The 22,657-nt window shown below is 53.3% G+C and overlaps 20 non-coding genes across 20 annotated transcripts; all 20 read right to left on the bottom strand.

The window, feature by feature from the left end:
* Nucleotides 1-170: 170 nt before the first annotated feature.
* LOC147707592 (U2 spliceosomal RNA) lies at nucleotides 171-361 on the bottom strand. Its single transcript, XR_015297042.1, has one exon. It is a non-coding gene; the product is annotated as a U2 spliceosomal RNA (small nuclear RNA).
* A 977-nt stretch (nucleotides 362-1,338) lies between these two features.
* LOC147707591 (U2 spliceosomal RNA) lies at nucleotides 1,339-1,529 on the bottom strand. The gene has a single exon (XR_015297041.1). It is a non-coding gene; the product is annotated as a U2 spliceosomal RNA (small nuclear RNA).
* Nucleotides 1,530-2,510: 981 nt separating this feature from the next.
* LOC147707590 (U2 spliceosomal RNA) lies at nucleotides 2,511-2,701 on the bottom strand. Its single transcript, XR_015297040.1, has one exon. It is a non-coding gene; the product is annotated as a U2 spliceosomal RNA (small nuclear RNA).
* Nucleotides 2,702-3,678: 977 nt separating this feature from the next.
* On the bottom strand, nucleotides 3,679-3,869 carry LOC147707589 (U2 spliceosomal RNA). The gene has a single exon (XR_015297039.1). It is a non-coding gene; the product is annotated as a U2 spliceosomal RNA (small nuclear RNA).
* Nucleotides 3,870-4,854: 985 nt separating this feature from the next.
* LOC147707588 (U2 spliceosomal RNA) lies at nucleotides 4,855-5,045 on the bottom strand. The gene has a single exon (XR_015297038.1). It is a non-coding gene; the product is annotated as a U2 spliceosomal RNA (small nuclear RNA).
* Nucleotides 5,046-6,026: 981 nt separating this feature from the next.
* LOC147707587 (U2 spliceosomal RNA) lies at nucleotides 6,027-6,217 on the bottom strand. Its single transcript, XR_015297036.1, has one exon. It is a non-coding gene; the product is annotated as a U2 spliceosomal RNA (small nuclear RNA).
* Nucleotides 6,218-7,198: 981 nt separating this feature from the next.
* On the bottom strand, nucleotides 7,199-7,389 carry LOC147707586 (U2 spliceosomal RNA). Its single transcript, XR_015297035.1, has one exon. It is a non-coding gene; the product is annotated as a U2 spliceosomal RNA (small nuclear RNA).
* A 985-nt stretch (nucleotides 7,390-8,374) lies between these two features.
* LOC147707585 (U2 spliceosomal RNA) lies at nucleotides 8,375-8,565 on the bottom strand. The gene has a single exon (XR_015297034.1). It is a non-coding gene; the product is annotated as a U2 spliceosomal RNA (small nuclear RNA).
* A 981-nt stretch (nucleotides 8,566-9,546) lies between these two features.
* Nucleotides 9,547-9,737, bottom strand: LOC147707584 (U2 spliceosomal RNA). The gene has a single exon (XR_015297033.1). It is a non-coding gene; the product is annotated as a U2 spliceosomal RNA (small nuclear RNA).
* A 981-nt stretch (nucleotides 9,738-10,718) lies between these two features.
* On the bottom strand, nucleotides 10,719-10,909 carry LOC147707583 (U2 spliceosomal RNA). Its single transcript, XR_015297032.1, has one exon. It is a non-coding gene; the product is annotated as a U2 spliceosomal RNA (small nuclear RNA).
* Nucleotides 10,910-11,886: 977 nt separating this feature from the next.
* LOC147707582 (U2 spliceosomal RNA) lies at nucleotides 11,887-12,077 on the bottom strand. Its single transcript, XR_015297031.1, has one exon. It is a non-coding gene; the product is annotated as a U2 spliceosomal RNA (small nuclear RNA).
* A 981-nt stretch (nucleotides 12,078-13,058) lies between these two features.
* LOC147707581 (U2 spliceosomal RNA) lies at nucleotides 13,059-13,249 on the bottom strand. The gene has a single exon (XR_015297030.1). It is a non-coding gene; the product is annotated as a U2 spliceosomal RNA (small nuclear RNA).
* Nucleotides 13,250-14,234: 985 nt separating this feature from the next.
* On the bottom strand, nucleotides 14,235-14,425 carry LOC147707580 (U2 spliceosomal RNA). The gene has a single exon (XR_015297029.1). It is a non-coding gene; the product is annotated as a U2 spliceosomal RNA (small nuclear RNA).
* A 1,001-nt stretch (nucleotides 14,426-15,426) lies between these two features.
* On the bottom strand, nucleotides 15,427-15,617 carry LOC147707579 (U2 spliceosomal RNA). The gene has a single exon (XR_015297028.1). It is a non-coding gene; the product is annotated as a U2 spliceosomal RNA (small nuclear RNA).
* Nucleotides 15,618-16,602: 985 nt separating this feature from the next.
* On the bottom strand, nucleotides 16,603-16,793 carry LOC147707578 (U2 spliceosomal RNA). The gene has a single exon (XR_015297027.1). It is a non-coding gene; the product is annotated as a U2 spliceosomal RNA (small nuclear RNA).
* A 977-nt stretch (nucleotides 16,794-17,770) lies between these two features.
* Nucleotides 17,771-17,961, bottom strand: LOC147707577 (U2 spliceosomal RNA). Its single transcript, XR_015297025.1, has one exon. It is a non-coding gene; the product is annotated as a U2 spliceosomal RNA (small nuclear RNA).
* Nucleotides 17,962-18,942: 981 nt separating this feature from the next.
* On the bottom strand, nucleotides 18,943-19,133 carry LOC147707576 (U2 spliceosomal RNA). Its single transcript, XR_015297024.1, has one exon. It is a non-coding gene; the product is annotated as a U2 spliceosomal RNA (small nuclear RNA).
* Nucleotides 19,134-20,114: 981 nt separating this feature from the next.
* On the bottom strand, nucleotides 20,115-20,305 carry LOC147707575 (U2 spliceosomal RNA). The gene has a single exon (XR_015297064.1). It is a non-coding gene; the product is annotated as a U2 spliceosomal RNA (small nuclear RNA).
* Nucleotides 20,306-21,282: 977 nt separating this feature from the next.
* Nucleotides 21,283-21,473, bottom strand: LOC147707574 (U2 spliceosomal RNA). Its single transcript, XR_015297023.1, has one exon. It is a non-coding gene; the product is annotated as a U2 spliceosomal RNA (small nuclear RNA).
* Nucleotides 21,474-22,454: 981 nt separating this feature from the next.
* Nucleotides 22,455-22,645, bottom strand: LOC147707573 (U2 spliceosomal RNA). Its single transcript, XR_015297022.1, has one exon. It is a non-coding gene; the product is annotated as a U2 spliceosomal RNA (small nuclear RNA).
* Nucleotides 22,646-22,657: the final 12 nt, after the last annotated feature.

The following is a 22,657-nucleotide window of genomic DNA, read 5'->3' as shown; positions in this document are numbered from 1 at the left end:
GGCCGCAAAGTGGCAATTAAGTAAAATACATACATAATTAAGGCAAGACACAGTGACCAGTTTGTTTTTATTCACACGCAAACACAATAGCGCCACTTTACAGGGCTTGGTAGTGAAGCGCTACTTTCGTTTTCTCGTCTATTTTTCAACAGCATTGTTTTCCCCGGGTGGGGAAGTGCACCATTCCTGGAGGTACTGCAATACCAGGTTGATGCGTGGAGTGGACAGAGCAAGCTCCTATTCCATCTCCCTGTTCCAAAAATCAATTTAATATATGGTCCCCAGATAGAGGACGTATCAGATATTAAACTGATAAGAACAGATACTACACTTGATCTTAGCCAAAAGGCCGAGAAGCGATAACCAGAATGGTGGCAGAATTAACGCCTCCCGAAGCAATCTACCTTGGAGACCCGGACCGGGGTCTTCCCTCGCACCGTCGCTGGCCGCCCTTTCGCCTCTTTTTCTGACTCCCGGCAAGAGCTCAGCATGTGCCGGTGGAAAGGAAGCCCCGGCCTCAGGCCTTCCCCCGGCTCCCAGAGTCCTCCTCGGCTGTCGCCTCATTAGGCGTCACTTTGCATACCCACGTTCTCCTCTTTCTAGTATTTGCATGTCCCCGCCCCTTCCTGCGCACTGCTTCCAGCCGGTTGGCCGGAAAGCCTGGCAGCCAGGGGATGCTGGGAATCAGGCCAGGAAGCCCTGGACAGCTCCCTGGCCGGAAGTGGCCGGACCCTCGCCCTCGCTTGCCCGGGACACTGCTCCCCTGCAGCCTGAGGCCTATAGATAAGGCTTGGCCGTTCGTGGCCGTTCGGGGACGGGCGGGGCGGGCAGAGAAGGAAAAGGACTCTGTATTTTTCTTCTTGCTCAGTGAAGCCAAGGGCAGTGCCCACTTCTCTGCATGCCGGCCTGCCTGCCTGCCGGCCTGCCTGCTTCCCTCCCTCCCTCCCTCCCTCCCTCCCTCCATCCCTCCATCCTACTGACTTGCTGAGAACCTTCCTCCATTCGTTCCCCAGTGAAATGGATCCAAACAGCAATGAAACTCTGCTGCTGCAAAAACAGTCTTTTTCCCACGTTTGTCTCTTTTCAAAGTGCAGCGTCTGGATGGAGAAGGGAAAAAATGGAAGAAAAAAAAAAGTTAAAAAAATAAATAAATAACGCACGGCCGGGTGGCCGCAAAGTGGCAATTAAGTAAAATACATACATAATTAAGGCAAGACACAGTGACCAGTTTGTTTTTATTCACACGCAAACACAATAGCGCCACTTTACAGGGCTTGGTAGTGAAGCGCTACTTTCGTTTTCTCGTCTATTTTTCAACAGCATTGTTTTCCCCGGGTGGGGAAGTGCACCATTCCTGGAGGTACTGCAATACCAGGTTGATGCGTGGAGTGGACAGAGCAAGCTCCTATTCCATCTCCCTGTTCCAAAAATCAATTTAATATATGGTCCCCAGATAGAGGACGTATCAGATATTAAACTGATAAGAACAGATACTACACTTGATCTTAGCCAAAAGGCCGAGAAGCGATAACCAGAATGGTGGCAGAATTAACGCCTCCCGAAGCAATCTACCTTGGAGACCCGGACCGGGGTCTTCCCTCGCACCGTCGCTGGCCGCCCTTTCGCCTCTTTTTCTGACTCCCGGCAAGAGCTCAGCATGTGCCGGTGGAAAGGAAGCCCCGGCCTCAGGCCTTCCCCCGGCTCCCAGAGTCCTCCTCGGCTGTCGCCTCATTAGGCGTCACTTTGCATACCCACGTTCTCCTCTTTCTAGTATTTGCATGTCCCCGCCCCTTCCTGCGCACTGCTTCCAGCCGGTTGGCCGGAAAGCCTGGCAGCCAGGGGATGCTGGGAATCAGGCCAGGAAGCCCTGGACAGCTCCCTGGCCGGAAGTGGCCGGACCCTCGCCCTCGCTTGCCCGGGACACTGCTCCCCTGCAGCCTGAGGCCTATAGATAAGGCTTGGCCGTTCGTGGCCGTTCGGGGACGGGCGGGGCGGGCAGAGAAGGAAAAGGACTCTGTATTTTTCTTCTTGCTCAGTGAAGCCAAGGGCAGTGCCCACTTCTCTGCATGCCGGCCTGCCTGCCTGCCGGCCTGCCTGCTTCCCTCCCTCCCTCCCTCCCTCCCTCCCTCCCTCCATCCCTCCATCCTACTGACTTGCTGAGAACCTTCCTCCATTCGTTCCCCAGTGAAATGGATCCAAACAGCAATGAAACTCTGCTGCTGCAAAAACAGTCTTTTTCCCACGTTTGTCTCTTTTCAAAGTGCAGCGTCTGGATGGAGAAGGGAAAAAATGGAAGAAAAAAAAAAGTTAAAAAAATAAATAAATAACGCACGGCCGGGTGGCCGCAAAGTGGCAATTAAGTAAAATACATACATAATTAAGGCAAGACACAGTGACCAGTTTGTTTTTATTCACACGCAAACACAATAGCGCCACTTTACAGGGCTTGGTAGTGAAGCGCTACTTTCGTTTTCTCGTCTATTTTTCAACAGCATTGTTTTCCCCGGGTGGGGAAGTGCACCATTCCTGGAGGTACTGCAATACCAGGTTGATGCGTGGAGTGGACAGAGCAAGCTCCTATTCCATCTCCCTGTTCCAAAAATCAATTTAATATATGGTCCCCAGATAGAGGACGTATCAGATATTAAACTGATAAGAACAGATACTACACTTGATCTTAGCCAAAAGGCCGAGAAGCGATAACCAGAATGGTGGCAGAATTAACGCCTCCCGAAGCAATCTACCTTGGAGACCCGGACCGGGGTCTTCCCTCGCACCGTCGCTGGCCGCCCTTTCGCCTCTTTTTCTGACTCCCGGCAAGAGCTCAGCATGTGCCGGTGGAAAGGAAGCCCCGGCCTCAGGCCTTCCCCCGGCTCCCAGAGTCCTCCTCGGCTGTCGCCTCATTAGGCGTCACTTTGCATACCCACGTTCTCCTCTTTCTAGTATTTGCATGTCCCCGCCCCTTCCTGCGCACTGCTTCCAGCCGGTTGGCCGGAAAGCCTGGCAGCCAGGGGATGCTGGGAATCAGGCCAGGAAGCCCTGGACAGCTCCCTGGCCGGAAGTGGCCGGACCCTCGCCCTCGCTTGCCCGGGACACTGCTCCCCTGCAGCCTGAGGCCTATAGATAAGGCTTGGCCGTTCGTGGCCGTTCGGGGACGGGCGGGGCGGGCAGAGAAGGAAAAGGACTCTGTATTTTTCTTCTTGCTCAGTGAAGCCAAGGGCAGTGCCCACTTCTCTGCATGCCGGCCTGCCTGCCTGCCGGCCTGCCTGCTTCCCTCCCTCCCTCCCTCCCTCCCTCCCTCCATCCCTCCATCCTACTGACTTGCTGAGAACCTTCCTCCATTCGTTCCCCAGTGAAATGGATCCAAACAGCAATGAAACTCTGCTGCTGCAAAAACAGTCTTTTTCCCACGTTTGTCTCTTTTCAAAGTGCAGCGTCTGGATGGAGAAGGGAAAAAATGGAAGAAAAAAAAAAGTTAAAAAAATAAATAAATAACGCACGGCCGGGTGGCCGCAAAGTGGCAATTAAGTAAAATACATACATAATTAAGGCAAGACACAGTGACCAGTTTGTTTTTATTCACACGCAAACACAATAGCGCCACTTTACAGGGCTTGGTAGTGAAGCGCTACTTTCGTTTTCTCGTCTATTTTTCAACAGCATTGTTTTCCCCGGGTGGGGAAGTGCACCATTCCTGGAGGTACTGCAATACCAGGTTGATGCGTGGAGTGGACAGAGCAAGCTCCTATTCCATCTCCCTGTTCCAAAAATCAATTTAATATATGGTCCCCAGATAGAGGACGTATCAGATATTAAACTGATAAGAACAGATACTACACTTGATCTTAGCCAAAAGGCCGAGAAGCGATAACCAGAATGGTGGCAGAATTAACGCCTCCCGAAGCAATCTACCTTGGAGACCCGGACCGGGGTCTTCCCTCGCACCGTCGCTGGCCGCCCTTTCGCCTCTTTTTCTGACTCCCGGCAAGAGCTCAGCATGTGCCGGTGGAAAGGAAGCCCCGGCCTCAGGCCTTCCCCCGGCTCCCAGAGTCCTCCTCGGCTGTCGCCTCATTAGGCGTCACTTTGCATACCCACGTTCTCCTCTTTCTAGTATTTGCATGTCCCCGCCCCTTCCTGCGCACTGCTTCCAGCCGGTTGGCCGGAAAGCCTGGCAGCCAGGGGATGCTGGGAATCAGGCCAGGAAGCCCTGGACAGCTCCCTGGCCGGAAGTGGCCGGACCCTCGCCCTCGCTTGCCCGGGACACTGCTCCCCTGCAGCCTGAGGCCTATAGATAAGGCTTGGCCGTTCGTGGCCGTTCGGGGACGGGCGGGGCGGGCAGAGAAGGAAAAGGACTCTGTATTTTTCTTCTTGCTCAGAGAAGCCAAGGGCAGTGCCCACTTCTCTGCATGCCGGCCTGCCTGCCTGCCGGCCTGCCTGCTTCCCTCCCTCCCTCCCTCCCTCCCTCCCTCCATCCCTCCATCCCTCCATCCTACTGACTTGCTGAGAACCTTCCTCCATTCGTTCCCCAGTGAAATGGATCCAAACAGCAATGAAACTCTGCTGCTGCAAAAACAGTCTTTTTCCCACGTTTGTCTCTTTTCAAAGTGCAGCGTCTGGATGGAGAAGGGAAAAAATGGAAGAAAAAAAAAAGTTAAAAAAATAAATAAATAACGCACGGCCGGGTGGCCGCAAAGTGGCAATTAAGTAAAATACATACATAATTAAGGCAAGACACAGTGACCAGTTTGTTTTTATTCACACGCAAACACAATAGCGCCACTTTACAGGGCTTGGTAGTGAAGCGCTACTTTCGTTTTCTCGTCTATTTTTCAACAGCATTGTTTTCCCCGGGTGGGGAAGTGCACCATTCCTGGAGGTACTGCAATACCAGGTTGATGCGTGGAGTGGACAGAGCAAGCTCCTATTCCATCTCCCTGTTCCAAAAATCAATTTAATATATGGTCCCCAGATAGAGGACGTATCAGATATTAAACTGATAAGAACAGATACTACACTTGATCTTAGCCAAAAGGCCGAGAAGCGATAACCAGAATGGTGGCAGAATTAACGCCTCCCGAAGCAATCTACCTTGGAGACCCGGACCGGGGTCTTCCCTCGCACCGTCGCTGGCCGCCCTTTCGCCTCTTTTTCTGACTCCCGGCAAGAGCTCAGCATGTGCCGGTGGAAAGGAAGCCCCGGCCTCAGGCCTTCCCCCGGCTCCCAGAGTCCTCCTCGGCTGTCGCCTCATTAGGCGTCACTTTGCATACCCACGTTCTCCTCTTTCTAGTATTTGCATGTCCCCGCCCCTTCCTGCGCACTGCTTCCAGCCGGTTGGCCGGAAAGCCTGGCAGCCAGGGGATGCTGGGAATCAGGCCAGGAAGCCCTGGACAGCTCCCTGGCCGGAAGTGGCCGGACCCTCGCCCTCGCTTGCCCGGGACACTGCTCCCCTGCAGCCTGAGGCCTATAGATAAGGCTTGGCCGTTCGTGGCCGTTCGGGGACGGGCGGGGCGGGCAGAGAAGGAAAAGGACTCTGTATTTTTCTTCTTGCTCAGTGAAGCCAAGGGCAGTGCCCACTTCTCTGCATGCCGGCCTGCCTGCCTGCCGGCCTGCCTGCTTCCCTCCCTCCCTCCCTCCCTCCCTCCCTCCCTCCATCCCTCCATCCTACTGACTTGCTGAGAACCTTCCTCCATTCGTTCCCCAGTGAAATGGATCCAAACAGCAATGAAACTCTGCTGCTGCAAAAACAGTCTTTTTCCCACGTTTGTCTCTTTTCAAAGTGCAGCGTCTGGATGGAGAAGGGAAAAAATGGAAGAAAAAAAAAAGTTAAAAAAATAAATAAATAACGCACGGCCGGGTGGCCGCAAAGTGGCAATTAAGTAAAATACATACATAATTAAGGCAAGACACAGTGACCAGTTTGTTTTTATTCACACGCAAACACAATAGCGCCACTTTACAGGGCTTGGTAGTGAAGCGCTACTTTCGTTTTCTCGTCTATTTTTCAACAGCATTGTTTTCCCCGGGTGGGGAAGTGCACCATTCCTGGAGGTACTGCAATACCAGGTTGATGCGTGGAGTGGACAGAGCAAGCTCCTATTCCATCTCCCTGTTCCAAAAATCAATTTAATATATGGTCCCCAGATAGAGGACGTATCAGATATTAAACTGATAAGAACAGATACTACACTTGATCTTAGCCAAAAGGCCGAGAAGCGATAACCAGAATGGTGGCAGAATTAACGCCTCCCGAAGCAATCTACCTTGGAGACCCGGACCGGGGTCTTCCCTCGCACCGTCGCTGGCCGCCCTTTCGCCTCTTTTTCTGACTCCCGGCAAGAGCTCAGCATGTGCCGGTGGAAAGGAAGCCCCGGCCTCAGGCCTTCCCCCGGCTCCCAGAGTCCTCCTCGGCTGTCGCCTCATTAGGCGTCACTTTGCATACCCACGTTCTCCTCTTTCTAGTATTTGCATGTCCCCGCCCCTTCCTGCGCACTGCTTCCAGCCGGTTGGCCGGAAAGCCTGGCAGCCAGGGGATGCTGGGAATCAGGCCAGGAAGCCCTGGACAGCTCCCTGGCCGGAAGTGGCCGGACCCTCGCCCTCGCTTGCCCGGGACACTGCTCCCCTGCAGCCTGAGGCCTATAGATAAGGCTTGGCCGTTCGTGGCCGTTCGGGGACGGGCGGGGCGGGCAGAGAAGGAAAAGGACTCTGTATTTTTCTTCTTGCTCAGTGAAGCCAAGGGCAGTGCCCACTTCTCTGCATGCCGGCCTGCCTGCCTGCCGGCCTGCCTGCTTCCCTCCCTCCCTCCCTCCCTCCCTCCCTCCCTCCATCCCTCCATCCTACTGACTTGCTGAGAACCTTCCTCCATTCGTTCCCCAGTGAAATGGATCCAAACAGCAATGAAACTCTGCTGCTGCAAAAACAGTCTTTTTCCCACGTTTGTCTCTTTTCAAAGTGCAGCGTCTGGATGGAGAAGGGAAAAAATGGAAGAAAAAAAAAAGTTAAAAAAATAAATAAATAACGCACGGCCGGGTGGCCGCAAAGTGGCAATTAAGTAAAATACATACATAATTAAGGCAAGACACAGTGACCAGTTTGTTTTTATTCACACGCAAACACAATAGCGCCACTTTACAGGGCTTGGTAGTGAAGCGCTACTTTCGTTTTCTCGTCTATTTTTCAACAGCATTGTTTTCCCCGGGTGGGGAAGTGCACCATTCCTGGAGGTACTGCAATACCAGGTTGATGCGTGGAGTGGACAGAGCAAGCTCCTATTCCATCTCCCTGTTCCAAAAATCAATTTAATATATGGTCCCCAGATAGAGGACGTATCAGATATTAAACTGATAAGAACAGATACTACACTTGATCTTAGCCAAAAGGCCGAGAAGCGATAACCAGAATGGTGGCAGAATTAACGCCTCCCGAAGCAATCTACCTTGGAGACCCGGACCGGGGTCTTCCCTCGCACCGTCGCTGGCCGCCCTTTCGCCTCTTTTTCTGACTCCCGGCAAGAGCTCAGCATGTGCCGGTGGAAAGGAAGCCCCGGCCTCAGGCCTTCCCCCGGCTCCCAGAGTCCTCCTCGGCTGTCGCCTCATTAGGCGTCACTTTGCATACCCACGTTCTCCTCTTTCTAGTATTTGCATGTCCCCGCCCCTTCCTGCGCACTGCTTCCAGCCGGTTGGCCGGAAAGCCTGGCAGCCAGGGGATGCTGGGAATCAGGCCAGGAAGCCCTGGACAGCTCCCTGGCCGGAAGTGGCCGGACCCTCGCCCTCGCTTGCCCGGGACACTGCTCCCCTGCAGCCTGAGGCCTATAGATAAGGCTTGGCCGTTCGTGGCCGTTCGGGGACGGGCGGGGCGGGCAGAGAAGGAAAAGGACTCTGTATTTTTCTTCTTGCTCAGAGAAGCCAAGGGCAGTGCCCACTTCTCTGCATGCCGGCCTGCCTGCCTGCCGGCCTGCCTGCTTCCCTCCCTCCCTCCCTCCCTCCCTCCCTCCATCCCTCCATCCCTCCATCCTACTGACTTGCTGAGAACCTTCCTCCATTCGTTCCCCAGTGAAATGGATCCAAACAGCAATGAAACTCTGCTGCTGCAAAAACAGTCTTTTTCCCACGTTTGTCTCTTTTCAAAGTGCAGCGTCTGGATGGAGAAGGGAAAAAATGGAAGAAAAAAAAAAGTTAAAAAAATAAATAAATAACGCACGGCCGGGTGGCCGCAAAGTGGCAATTAAGTAAAATACATACATAATTAAGGCAAGACACAGTGACCAGTTTGTTTTTATTCACACGCAAACACAATAGCGCCACTTTACAGGGCTTGGTAGTGAAGCGCTACTTTCGTTTTCTCGTCTATTTTTCAACAGCATTGTTTTCCCCGGGTGGGGAAGTGCACCATTCCTGGAGGTACTGCAATACCAGGTTGATGCGTGGAGTGGACAGAGCAAGCTCCTATTCCATCTCCCTGTTCCAAAAATCAATTTAATATATGGTCCCCAGATAGAGGACGTATCAGATATTAAACTGATAAGAACAGATACTACACTTGATCTTAGCCAAAAGGCCGAGAAGCGATAACCAGAATGGTGGCAGAATTAACGCCTCCCGAAGCAATCTACCTTGGAGACCCGGACCGGGGTCTTCCCTCGCACCGTCGCTGGCCGCCCTTTCGCCTCTTTTTCTGACTCCCGGCAAGAGCTCAGCATGTGCCGGTGGAAAGGAAGCCCCGGCCTCAGGCCTTCCCCCGGCTCCCAGAGTCCTCCTCGGCTGTCGCCTCATTAGGCGTCACTTTGCATACCCACGTTCTCCTCTTTCTAGTATTTGCATGTCCCCGCCCCTTCCTGCGCACTGCTTCCAGCCGGTTGGCCGGAAAGCCTGGCAGCCAGGGGATGCTGGGAATCAGGCCAGGAAGCCCTGGACAGCTCCCTGGCCGGAAGTGGCCGGACCCTCGCCCTCGCTTGCCCGGGACACTGCTCCCCTGCAGCCTGAGGCCTATAGATAAGGCTTGGCCGTTCGTGGCCGTTCGGGGACGGGCGGGGCGGGCAGAGAAGGAAAAGGACTCTGTATTTTTCTTCTTGCTCAGTGAAGCCAAGGGCAGTGCCCACTTCTCTGCATGCCGGCCTGCCTGCCTGCCGGCCTGCCTGCTTCCCTCCCTCCCTCCCTCCCTCCCTCCCTCCCTCCATCCCTCCATCCTACTGACTTGCTGAGAACCTTCCTCCATTCGTTCCCCAGTGAAATGGATCCAAACAGCAATGAAACTCTGCTGCTGCAAAAACAGTCTTTTTCCCACGTTTGTCTCTTTTCAAAGTGCAGCGTCTGGATGGAGAAGGGAAAAAATGGAAGAAAAAAAAAAGTTAAAAAAATAAATAAATAACGCACGGCCGGGTGGCCGCAAAGTGGCAATTAAGTAAAATACATACATAATTAAGGCAAGACACAGTGACCAGTTTGTTTTTATTCACACGCAAACACAATAGCGCCACTTTACAGGGCTTGGTAGTGAAGCGCTACTTTCGTTTTCTCGTCTATTTTTCAACAGCATTGTTTTCCCCGGGTGGGGAAGTGCACCATTCCTGGAGGTACTGCAATACCAGGTTGATGCGTGGAGTGGACAGAGCAAGCTCCTATTCCATCTCCCTGTTCCAAAAATCAATTTAATATATGGTCCCCAGATAGAGGACGTATCAGATATTAAACTGATAAGAACAGATACTACACTTGATCTTAGCCAAAAGGCCGAGAAGCGATAACCAGAATGGTGGCAGAATTAACGCCTCCCGAAGCAATCTACCTTGGAGACCCGGACCGGGGTCTTCCCTCGCACCGTCGCTGGCCGCCCTTTCGCCTCTTTTTCTGACTCCCGGCAAGAGCTCAGCATGTGCCGGTGGAAAGGAAGCCCCGGCCTCAGGCCTTCCCCCGGCTCCCAGAGTCCTCCTCGGCTGTCGCCTCATTAGGCGTCACTTTGCATACCCACGTTCTCCTCTTTCTAGTATTTGCATGTCCCCGCCCCTTCCTGCGCACTGCTTCCAGCCGGTTGGCCGGAAAGCCTGGCAGCCAGGGGATGCTGGGAATCAGGCCAGGAAGCCCTGGACAGCTCCCTGGCCGGAAGTGGCCGGACCCTCGCCCTCGCTTGCCCGGGACACTGCTCCCCTGCAGCCTGAGGCCTATAGATAAGGCTTGGCCGTTCGTGGCCGTTCGGGGACGGGCGGGGCGGGCAGAGAAGGAAAAGGACTCTGTATTTTTCTTCTTGCTCAGTGAAGCCAAGGGCAGTGCCCACTTCTCTGCATGCCGGCCTGCCTGCCTGCCGGCCTGCCTGCTTCCCTCCCTCCCTCCCTCCCTCCCTCCCTCCCTCCATCCCTCCATCCTACTGACTTGCTGAGAACCTTCCTCCATTCGTTCCCCAGTGAAATGGATCCAAACAGCAATGAAACTCTGCTGCTGCAAAAACAGTCTTTTTCCCACGTTTGTCTCTTTTCAAAGTGCAGCGTCTGGATGGAGAAGGGAAAAAATGGAAGAAAAAAAAAAGTTAAAAAAATAAATAAATAACGCACGGCCGGGTGGCCGCAAAGTGGCAATTAAGTAAAATACATACATAATTAAGGCAAGACACAGTGACCAGTTTGTTTTTATTCACACGCAAACACAATAGCGCCACTTTACAGGGCTTGGTAGTGAAGCGCTACTTTCGTTTTCTCGTCTATTTTTCAACAGCATTGTTTTCCCCGGGTGGGGAAGTGCACCATTCCTGGAGGTACTGCAATACCAGGTTGATGCGTGGAGTGGACAGAGCAAGCTCCTATTCCATCTCCCTGTTCCAAAAATCAATTTAATATATGGTCCCCAGATAGAGGACGTATCAGATATTAAACTGATAAGAACAGATACTACACTTGATCTTAGCCAAAAGGCCGAGAAGCGATAACCAGAATGGTGGCAGAATTAACGCCTCCCGAAGCAATCTACCTTGGAGACCCGGACCGGGGTCTTCCCTCGCACCGTCGCTGGCCGCCCTTTCGCCTCTTTTTCTGACTCCCGGCAAGAGCTCAGCATGTGCCGGTGGAAAGGAAGCCCCGGCCTCAGGCCTTCCCCCGGCTCCCAGAGTCCTCCTCGGCTGTCGCCTCATTAGGCGTCACTTTGCATACCCACGTTCTCCTCTTTCTAGTATTTGCATGTCCCCGCCCCTTCCTGCGCACTGCTTCCAGCCGGTTGGCCGGAAAGCCTGGCAGCCAGGGGATGCTGGGAATCAGGCCAGGAAGCCCTGGACAGCTCCCTGGCCGGAAGTGGCCGGACCCTCGCCCTCGCTTGCCCGGGACACTGCTCCCCTGCAGCCTGAGGCCTATAGATAAGGCTTGGCCGTTCGTGGCCGTTCGGGGACGGGCGGGGCGGGCAGAGAAGGAAAAGGACTCTGTATTTTTCTTCTTGCTCAGTGAAGCCAAGGGCAGTGCCCACTTCTCTGCATGCCGGCCTGCCTGCCTGCCGGCCTGCCTGCTTCCCTCCCTCCCTCCCTCCCTCCCTCCCTCCATCCCTCCATCCTACTGACTTGCTGAGAACCTTCCTCCATTCGTTCCCCAGTGAAATGGATCCAAACAGCAATGAAACTCTGCTGCTGCAAAAACAGTCTTTTTCCCACGTTTGTCTCTTTTCAAAGTGCAGCGTCTGGATGGAGAAGGGAAAAAATGGAAGAAAAAAAAAAGTTAAAAAAATAAATAAATAACGCACGGCCGGGTGGCCGCAAAGTGGCAATTAAGTAAAATACATACATAATTAAGGCAAGACACAGTGACCAGTTTGTTTTTATTCACACGCAAACACAATAGCGCCACTTTACAGGGCTTGGTAGTGAAGCGCTACTTTCGTTTTCTCGTCTATTTTTCAACAGCATTGTTTTCCCCGGGTGGGGAAGTGCACCATTCCTGGAGGTACTGCAATACCAGGTTGATGCGTGGAGTGGACAGAGCAAGCTCCTATTCCATCTCCCTGTTCCAAAAATCAATTTAATATATGGTCCCCAGATAGAGGACGTATCAGATATTAAACTGATAAGAACAGATACTACACTTGATCTTAGCCAAAAGGCCGAGAAGCGATAACCAGAATGGTGGCAGAATTAACGCCTCCCGAAGCAATCTACCTTGGAGACCCGGACCGGGGTCTTCCCTCGCACCGTCGCTGGCCGCCCTTTCGCCTCTTTTTCTGACTCCCGGCAAGAGCTCAGCATGTGCCGGTGGAAAGGAAGCCCCGGCCTCAGGCCTTCCCCCGGCTCCCAGAGTCCTCCTCGGCTGTCGCCTCATTAGGCGTCACTTTGCATACCCACGTTCTCCTCTTTCTAGTATTTGCATGTCCCCGCCCCTTCCTGCGCACTGCTTCCAGCCGGTTGGCCGGAAAGCCTGGCAGCCAGGGGATGCTGGGAATCAGGCCAGGAAGCCCTGGACAGCTCCCTGGCCGGAAGTGGCCGGACCCTCGCCCTCGCTTGCCCGGGACACTGCTCCCCTGCAGCCTGAGGCCTATAGATAAGGCTTGGCCGTTCGTGGCCGTTCGGGGACGGGCGGGGCGGGCAGAGAAGGAAAAGGACTCTGTATTTTTCTTCTTGCTCAGAGAAGCCAAGGGCAGTGCCCACTTCTCTGCATGCCGGCCTGCCTGCCTGCCGGCCTGCCTGCTTCCCTCCCTCCCTCCCTCCCTCCCTCCATCCCTCCATCCCTCCATCCTACTGACTTGCTGAGAACCTTCCTCCATTCGTTCCCCAGTGAAATGGATCCAAACAGCAATGAAACTCTGCTGCTGCAAAAACAGTCTTTTTCCCACGTTTGTCTCTTTTCAAAGTGCAGCGTCTGGATGGAGAAGGGAAAAAATGGAAGAAAAAAAAAAGTTAAAAAAATAAATAAATAACGCACGGCCGGGTGGCCGCAAAGTGGCAATTAAGTAAAATACATACATAATTAAGGCAAGACACAGTGACCAGTTTGTTTTTATTCACACGCAAACACAATAGCGCCACTTTACAGGGCTTGGTAGTGAAGCGCTACTTTCGTTTTCTCGTCTATTTTTCAACAGCATTGTTTTCCCCGGGTGGGGAAGTGCACCATTCCTGGAGGTACTGCAATACCAGGTTGATGCGTGGAGTGGACAGAGCAAGCTCCTATTCCATCTCCCTGTTCCAAAAATCAATTTAATATATGGTCCCCAGATAGAGGACGTATCAGATATTAAACTGATAAGAACAGATACTACACTTGATCTTAGCCAAAAGGCCGAGAAGCGATAACCAGAATGGTGGCAGAATTAACGCCTCCCGAAGCAATCTACCTTGGAGACCCGGACCGGGGTCTTCCCTCGCACCGTCGCTGGCCGCCCTTTCGCCTCTTTTTCTGACTCCCGGCAAGAGCTCAGCATGTGCCGGTGGAAAGGAAGCCCCGGCCTCAGGCCTTCCCCCGGCTCCCAGAGTCCTCCTCGGCTGTCGCCTCATTAGGCGTCACTTTGCATACCCACGTTCTCCTCTTTCTAGTATTTGCATGTCCCCGCCCCTTCCTGCGCACTGCTTCCAGCCGGTTGGCCGGAAAGCCTGGCAGCCAGGGGATGCTGGGAATCAGGCCAGGAAGCCCTGGACAGCTCCCTGGCCGGAAGTGGCCGGACCCTCGCCCTCGCTTGCCCGGGACACTGCTCCCCTGCAGCCTGAGGCCTATAGATAAGGCTTGGCCGTTCGTGGCCGTTCGGGGACGGGCGGGGCGGGCAGAGAAGGAAAAGGACTCTGTATTTTTCTTCTTGCTCAGAGAAGCCAAGGGCAGTGCCCACTTCTCTGCATGCCGGCCTGCCTGCCTGCCGGCCTGCCTGCTTCCCTCCCTCCCTCCCTCCCTCCCTCCCTCCATCCCTCCATCCCTCCATCCTACTGACTTGCTGAGAACCTTCCTCCATTCGTTCCCCAGTGAAATGGATCCAAACAGCAATGAAACTCTGCTGCTGCAAAAACAGTCTTTTTCCCACGTTTGTCTCTTTTCAAAGTGCAGCGTCTGGATGGAGAAGGGAAAAAATGGAAGAAAAAAAAAAGTTAAAAAAATAAATAAATAACGCACGGCCGGGTGGCCGCAAAGTGGCAATTAAGTAAAATACATACATAATTAAGGCAAGACACAGTGACCAGTTTGTTTTTATTCACACGCAAACACAATAGCGCCACTTTACAGGGCTTGGTAGTGAAGCGCTACTTTCGTTTTCTCGTCTATTTTTCAACAGCATTGTTTTCCCCGGGTGGGGAAGTGCACCATTCCTGGAGGTACTGCAATACCAGGTTGATGCGTGGAGTGGACAGAGCAAGCTCCTATTCCATCTCCCTGTTCCAAAAATCAATTTAATATATGGTCCCCAGATAGAGGACGTATCAGATATTAAACTGATAAGAACAGATACTACACTTGATCTTAGCCAAAAGGCCGAGAAGCGATAACCAGAATGGTGGCAGAATTAACGCCTCCCGAAGCAATCTACCTTGGAGACCCGGACCGGGGTCTTCCCTCGCACCGTCGCTGGCCGCCCTTTCGCCTCTTTTTCTGACTCCCGGCAAGAGCTCAGCATGTGCCGGTGGAAAGGAAGCCCCGGCCTCAGGCCTTCCCCCGGCTCCCAGAGTCCTCCTCGGCTGTCGCCTCATTAGGCGTCACTTTGCATACCCACGTTCTCCTCTTTCTAGTATTTGCATGTCCCCGCCCCTTCCTGCGCACTGCTTCCAGCCGGTTGGCCGGAAAGCCTGGCAGCCAGGGGATGCTGGGAATCAGGCCAGGAAGCCCTGGACAGCTCCCTGGCCGGAAGTGGCCGGACCCTCGCCCTCGCTTGCCCGGGACACTGCTCCCCTGCAGCCTGAGGCCTATAGATAAGGCTTGGCCGTTCGTGGCCGTTCGGGGACGGGCGGGGCGGGCAGAGAAGGAAAAGGACTCTGTATTTTTCTTCTTGCTCAGAGAAGCCAAGGGCAGTGCCCACTTCTCTGCATGCCGGCCTGCCTGCCTGCCGGCCTGCCTGCTTCCCTCCCTCCCTCCCTCCCTCCCTCCCTCCCTCCATCCCTCCCTCCCTCCCTCCATCCCTCCATCCTACTGACTTGCTGAGAACCTTCCTCCATTCGTTCCCCAGTGAAATGGATCCAAACAGCAATGAAACTCTGCTGCTGCAAAAACAGTCTTTTTCCCACGTTTGTCTCTTTTCAAAGTGCAGCGTCTGGATGGAGAAGGGAAAAAATGGAAGAAAAAAAAAAGTTAAAAAAATAAATAAATAACGCACGGCCGGGTGGCCGCAAAGTGGCAATTAAGTAAAATACATACATAATTAAGGCAAGACACAGTGACCAGTTTGTTTTTATTCACACGCAAACACAATAGCGCCACTTTACAGGGCTTGGTAGTGAAGCGCTACTTTCGTTTTCTCGTCTATTTTTCAACAGCATTGTTTTCCCCGGGTGGGGAAGTGCACCATTCCTGGAGGTACTGCAATACCAGGTTGATGCGTGGAGTGGACAGAGCAAGCTCCTATTCCATCTCCCTGTTCCAAAAATCAATTTAATATATGGTCCCCAGATAGAGGACGTATCAGATATTAAACTGATAAGAACAGATACTACACTTGATCTTAGCCAAAAGGCCGAGAAGCGATAACCAGAATGGTGGCAGAATTAACGCCTCCCGAAGCAATCTACCTTGGAGACCCGGACCGGGGTCTTCCCTCGCACCGTCGCTGGCCGCCCTTTCGCCTCTTTTTCTGACTCCCGGCAAGAGCTCAGCATGTGCCGGTGGAAAGGAAGCCCCGGCCTCAGGCCTTCCCCCGGCTCCCAGAGTCCTCCTCGGCTGTCGCCTCATTAGGCGTCACTTTGCATACCCACGTTCTCCTCTTTCTAGTATTTGCATGTCCCCGCCCCTTCCTGCGCACTGCTTCCAGCCGGTTGGCCGGAAAGCCTGGCAGCCAGGGGATGCTGGGAATCAGGCCAGGAAGCCCTGGACAGCTCCCTGGCCGGAAGTGGCCGGACCCTCGCCCTCGCTTGCCCGGGACACTGCTCCCCTGCAGCCTGAGGCCTATAGATAAGGCTTGGCCGTTCGTGGCCGTTCGGGGACGGGCGGGGCGGGCAGAGAAGGAAAAGGACTCTGTATTTTTCTTCTTGCTCAGAGAAGCCAAGGGCAGTGCCCACTTCTCTGCATGCCGGCCTGCCTGCCTGCCGGCCTGCCTGCTTCCCTCCCTCCCTCCCTCCCTCCCTCCCTCCATCCCTCCATCCCTCCATCCTACTGACTTGCTGAGAACCTTCCTCCATTCGTTCCCCAGTGAAATGGATCCAAACAGCAATGAAACTCTGCTGCTGCAAAAACAGTCTTTTTCCCACGTTTGTCTCTTTTCAAAGTGCAGCGTCTGGATGGAGAAGGGAAAAAATGGAAGAAAAAAAAAAGTTAAAAAAATAAATAAATAACGCACGGCCGGGTGGCCGCAAAGTGGCAATTAAGTAAAATACATACATAATTAAGGCAAGACACAGTGACCAGTTTGTTTTTATTCACACGCAAACACAATAGCGCCACTTTACAGGGCTTGGTAGTGAAGCGCTACTTTCGTTTTCTCGTCTATTTTTCAACAGCATTGTTTTCCCCGGGTGGGGAAGTGCACCATTCCTGGAGGTACTGCAATACCAGGTTGATGCGTGGAGTGGACAGAGCAAGCTCCTATTCCATCTCCCTGTTCCAAAAATCAATTTAATATATGGTCCCCAGATAGAGGACGTATCAGATATTAAACTGATAAGAACAGATACTACACTTGATCTTAGCCAAAAGGCCGAGAAGCGATAACCAGAATGGTGGCAGAATTAACGCCTCCCGAAGCAATCTACCTTGGAGACCCGGACCGGGGTCTTCCCTCGCACCGTCGCTGGCCGCCCTTTCGCCTCTTTTTCTGACTCCCGGCAAGAGCTCAGCATGTGCCGGTGGAAAGGAAGCCCCGGCCTCAGGCCTTCCCCCGGCTCCCAGAGTCCTCCTCGGCTGTCGCCTCATTAGGCGTCACTTTGCATACCCACGTTCTCCTCTTTCTAGTATTTGCATGTCCCCGCCCCTTCCTGCGCACTGCTTCCAGCCGGTTGGCCGGAAAGCCTGGCAGCCAGGGGATGCTGGGAATCAGGCCAGGAAGCCCTGGACAGCTCCCTGGCCGGAAGTGGCCGGACCCTCGCCCTCGCTTGCCCGGGACACTGCTCCCCTGCAGCCTGAGGCCTATAGATAAGGCTTGGCCGTTCGTGGCCGTTCGGGGACGGGCGGGGCGGGCAGAGAAGGAAAAGGACTCTGTATTTTTCTTCTTGCTCAGTGAAGCCAAGGGCAGTGCCCACTTCTCTGCATGCCGGCCTGCCTGCCTGCCGGCCTGCCTGCTTCCCTCCCTCCCTCCCTCCCTCCCTCCCTCCATCCCTCCATCCTACTGACTTGCTGAGAACCTTCCTCCATTCGTTCCCCAGTGAAATGGATCCAAACAGCAATGAAACTCTGCTGCTGCAAAAACAGTCTTTTTCCCACGTTTGTCTCTTTTCAAAGTGCAGCGTCTGGATGGAGAAGGGAAAAAATGGAAGAAAAAAAAAAGTTAAAAAAATAAATAAATAACGCACGGCCGGGTGGCCGCAAAGTGGCAATTAAGTAAAATACATACATAATTAAGGCAAGACACAGTGACCAGTTTGTTTTTATTCACACGCAAACACAATAGCGCCACTTTACAGGGCTTGGTAGTGAAGCGCTACTTTCGTTTTCTCGTCTATTTTTCAACAGCATTGTTTTCCCCGGGTGGGGAAGTGCACCATTCCTGGAGGTACTGCAATACCAGGTTGATGCGTGGAGTGGACAGAGCAAGCTCCTATTCCATCTCCCTGTTCCAAAAATCAATTTAATATATGGTCCCCAGATAGAGGACGTATCAGATATTAAACTGATAAGAACAGATACTACACTTGATCTTAGCCAAAAGGCCGAGAAGCGATAACCAGAATGGTGGCAGAATTAACGCCTCCCGAAGCAATCTACCTTGGAGACCCGGACCGGGGTCTTCCCTCGCACCGTCGCTGGCCGCCCTTTCGCCTCTTTTTCTGACTCCCGGCAAGAGCTCAGCATGTGCCGGTGGAAAGGAAGCCCCGGCCTCAGGCCTTCCCCCGGCTCCCAGAGTCCTCCTCGGCTGTCGCCTCATTAGGCGTCACTTTGCATACCCACGTTCTCCTCTTTCTAGTATTTGCATGTCCCCGCCCCTTCCTGCGCACTGCTTCCAGCCGGTTGGCCGGAAAGCCTGGCAGCCAGGGGATGCTGGGAATCAGGCCAGGAAGCCCTGGACAGCTCCCTGGCCGGAAGTGGCCGGACCCTCGCCCTCGCTTGCCCGGGACACTGCTCCCCTGCAGCCTGAGGCCTATAGATAAGGCTTGGCCGTTCGTGGCCGTTCGGGGACGGGCGGGGCGGGCAGAGAAGGAAAAGGACTCTGTATTTTTCTTCTTGCTCAGAGAAGCCAAGGGCAGTGCCCACTTCTCTGCATGCCGGCCTGCCTGCCTGCCGGCCTGCCTGCTTCCCTCCCTCCCTCCCTCCCTCCCTCCATCCCTCCATCCCTCCATCCTACTGACTTGCTGAGAACCTTCCTCCATTCGTTCCCCAGTGAAATGGATCCAAACAGCAATGAAACTCTGCTGCTGCAAAAACAGTCTTTTTCCCACGTTTGTCTCTTTTCAAAGTGCAGCGTCTGGATGGAGAAGGGAAAAAATGGAAGAAAAAAAAAAGTTAAAAAAATAAATAAATAACGCACGGCCGGGTGGCCGCAAAGTGGCAATTAAGTAAAATACATACATAATTAAGGCAAGACACAGTGACCAGTTTGTTTTTATTCACACGCAAACACAATAGCGCCACTTTACAGGGCTTGGTAGTGAAGCGCTACTTTCGTTTTCTCGTCTATTTTTCAACAGCATTGTTTTCCCCGGGTGGGGAAGTGCACCATTCCTGGAGGTACTGCAATACCAGGTTGATGCGTGGAGTGGACAGAGCAAGCTCCTATTCCATCTCCCTGTTCCAAAAATCAATTTAATATATGGTCCCCAGATAGAGGACGTATCAGATATTAAACTGATAAGAACAGATACTACACTTGATCTTAGCCAAAAGGCCGAGAAGCGATAACCAGAATGGTGGCAGAATTAACGCCTCCCGAAGCAATCTACCTTGGAGACCCGGACCGGGGTCTTCCCTCGCACCGTCGCTGGCCGCCCTTTCGCCTCTTTTTCTGACTCCCGGCAAGAGCTCAGCATGTGCCGGTGGAAAGGAAGCCCCGGCCTCAGGCCTTCCCCCGGCTCCCAGAGTCCTCCTCGGCTGTCGCCTCATTAGGCGTCACTTTGCATACCCACGTTCTCCTCTTTCTAGTATTTGCATGTCCCCGCCCCTTCCTGCGCACTGCTTCCAGCCGGTTGGCCGGAAAGCCTGGCAGCCAGGGGATGCTGGGAATCAGGCCAGGAAGCCCTGGACAGCTCCCTGGCCGGAAGTGGCCGGACCCTCGCCCTCGCTTGCCCGGGACACTGCTCCCCTGCAGCCTGAGGCCTATAGATAAGGCTTGGCCGTTCGTGGCCGTTCGGGGACGGGCGGGGCGGGCAGAGAAGGAAAAGGACTCTGTATTTTTCTTCTTGCTCAGTGAAGCCAAGGGCAGTGCCCACTTCTCTGCATGCCGGCCTGCCTGCCTGCCGGCCTGCCTGCTTCCCTCCCTCCCTCCCTCCCTCCCTCCCTCCCTCCATCCCTCCATCCTACTGACTTGCTGAGAACCTTCCTCCATTCGTTCCCCAGTGAAATGGATCCAAACAGCAATGAAACTCTGCTGCTGCAAAAACAGTCTTTTTCCCACGTTTGTCTCTTTTCAAAGTGCAGCGTCTGGATGGAGAAGGGAAAAAATGGAAGAAAAAAAAAAGTTAAAAAAATAAATAAATAACGCACGGCCGGGTGGCCGCAAAGTGGCAATTAAGTAAAATACATACATAATTAAGGCAAGACACAGTGACCAGTTTGTTTTTATTCACACGCAAACACAATAGCGCCACTTTACAGGGCTTGGTAGTGAAGCGCTACTTTCGTTTTCTCGTCTATTTTTCAACAGCATTGTTTTCCCCGGGTGGGGAAGTGCACCATTCCTGGAGGTACTGCAATACCAGGTTGATGCGTGGAGTGGACAGAGCAAGCTCCTATTCCATCTCCCTGTTCCAAAAATCAATTTAATATATGGTCCCCAGATAGAGGACGTATCAGATATTAAACTGATAAGAACAGATACTACACTTGATCTTAGCCAAAAGGCCGAGAAGCAATAACCAGAATGGTGGCAGAATTAACGCCTCCCGAAGCAATCTACCTTGGAGACCCGGACCGGGGTCTTCCCTCGCACCGTCGCTGGCCGCCCTTTCGCCTCTTTTTCTGACTCCCGGCAAGAGCTCAGCATGTGCCGGTGGAAAGGAAGCCCCGGCCTCAGGCCTTCCCCCGGCTCCCAGAGTCCTCCTCGGCTGTCGCCTCATTAGGCGTCACTTTGCATACCCACGTTCTCCTCTTTCTAGTATTTGCATGTCCCCGCCCCTTCCTGCGCACTGCTTCCAGCCGGTTGGCCGGAAAGCCTGGCAGCCAGGGGATGCTGGGAATCAGGCCAGGAAGCCCTGGACAGCTCCCTGGCCGGAAGTGGCCGGACCCTCGCCCTCGCTTGCCCGGGACACTGCTCCCCTGCAGCCTGAGGCCTATAGATAAGGCTTGGCCGTTCGTGGCCGTTCGGGGACGGGCGGGGCGGGCAGAGAAGGAAAAGGACTCTGTATTTTTCTTCTTGCTCAGTGAAGCCAAGGGCAGTGCCCACTTCTCTGCATGCCGGCCTGCCTGCCTGCCGGCCTGCCTGCTTCCCTCCCTCCCTCCCTCCCTCCCTCCCTCCATCCCTCCATCCTACTGACTTGCTGAGAACCTTCCTCCATTCGTTCCCCAGTGAAATGGATCCAAACAGCAATGAAACTCTGCTGCTGCAAAAACAGTCTTTTTCCCACGTTTGTCTCTTTTCAAAGTGCAGCGTCTGGATGGAGAAGGGAAAAAATGGAAGAAAAAAAAAAGTTAAAAAAATAAATAAATAACGCACGGCCGGGTGGCCGCAAAGTGGCAATTAAGTAAAATACATACATAATTAAGGCAAGACACAGTGACCAGTTTGTTTTTATTCACACGCAAACACAATAGCGCCACTTTACAGGGCTTGGTAGTGAAGCGCTACTTTCGTTTTCTCGTCTATTTTTCAACAGCATTGTTTTCCCCGGGTGGGGAAGTGCACCATTCCTGGAGGTACTGCAATACCAGGTTGATGCGTGGAGTGGACAGAGCAAGCTCCTATTCCATCTCCCTGTTCCAAAAATCAATTTAATATATGGTCCCCAGATAGAGGACGTATCAGATATTAAACTGATAAGAACAGATACTACACTTGATCTTAGCCAAAAGGCCGAGAAGCGATAACCAGAATGGTGGCAGAATTAACGCCTCCCGAAGCAATCTACCTTGGAGACCCGGACCGGGGTCTTCCCTCGCACCGTCGCTGGCCGCCCTTTCGCCTCTTTTTCTGACTCCCGGCAAGAGCTCAGCATGTGCCGGTGGAAAGGAAGCCCCGGCCTCAGGCCTTCCCCCGGCTCCCAGAGTCCTCCTCGGCTGTCGCCTCATTAGGCGTCACTTTGCATACCCACGTTCTCCTCTTTCTAGTATTTGCATGTCCCCGCCCCTTCCTGCGCACTGCTTCCAGCCGGTTGGCCGGAAAGCCTGGCAGCCAGGGGATGCTGGGAATCAGGCCAGGAAGCCCTGGACAGCTCCCTGGCCGGAAGTGGCCGGACCCTCGCCCTCGCTTGCCCGGGACACTGCTCCCCTGCAGCCTGAGGCCTATAGATAAGGCTTGGCCGTTCGTGGCCGTTCGGGGACGGGCGGGGCGGGCAGAGAAGGAAAAGGACTCTGTATTTTTCTTCTTGCTCAGAGAAGCCAAGGGCAGTGCCCACTTCTCTGCATGCCGGCCTGCCTGCCTGCCGGCCTGCCTGCTTCCCTCCCTCCCTCCCTCCCTCCCTCCATCCCTCCATCCCTCCATCCTACTGACTTGCTGAGAACCTTCCTCCATTCGTTCCCCAGTGAAATGGATCCAAACAGCAATGAAACTCTGCTGCTGCAAAAACAGTCTTTTTCCCACGTTTGTCTCTTTTCAAAGTGCAGCGTCTGGATGGAGAAGGGAAAAAATGGAAGAAAAAAAAAAGTTAAAAAAATAAATAAATAACGCACGGCCGGGTGGCCGCAAAGTGGCAATTAAGTAAAATACATACATAATTAAGGCAAGACACAGTGACCAGTTTGTTTTTATTCACACGCAAACACAATAGCGCCACTTTACAGGGCTTGGTAGTGAAGCGCTACTTTCGTTTTCTCGTCTATTTTTCAACAGCATTGTTTTCCCCGGGTGGGGAAGTGCACCATTCCTGGAGGTACTGCAATACCAGGTTGATGCGTGGAGTGGACAGAGCAAGCTCCTATTCCATCTCCCTGTTCCAAAAATCAATTTAATATATGGTCCCCAGATAGAGGACGTATCAGATATTAAACTGATAAGAACAGATACTACACTTGATCTTAGCCAAAAGGCCGAGAAGCGATAACCAGAATGGT

Source organism: Lissotriton vulgaris, chromosome 6 (assembly GCF_964263255.1).
Source record: "Lissotriton vulgaris chromosome 6, aLisVul1.2, whole genome shotgun sequence".
NCBI classification, from domain to species: Eukaryota; Metazoa; Chordata; class Amphibia; order Caudata; family Salamandridae; genus Lissotriton; species Lissotriton vulgaris.
Note: the sequence above shows the minus strand (reverse complement) of the source record. Positions and strands in the feature narration are given on the sequence as shown.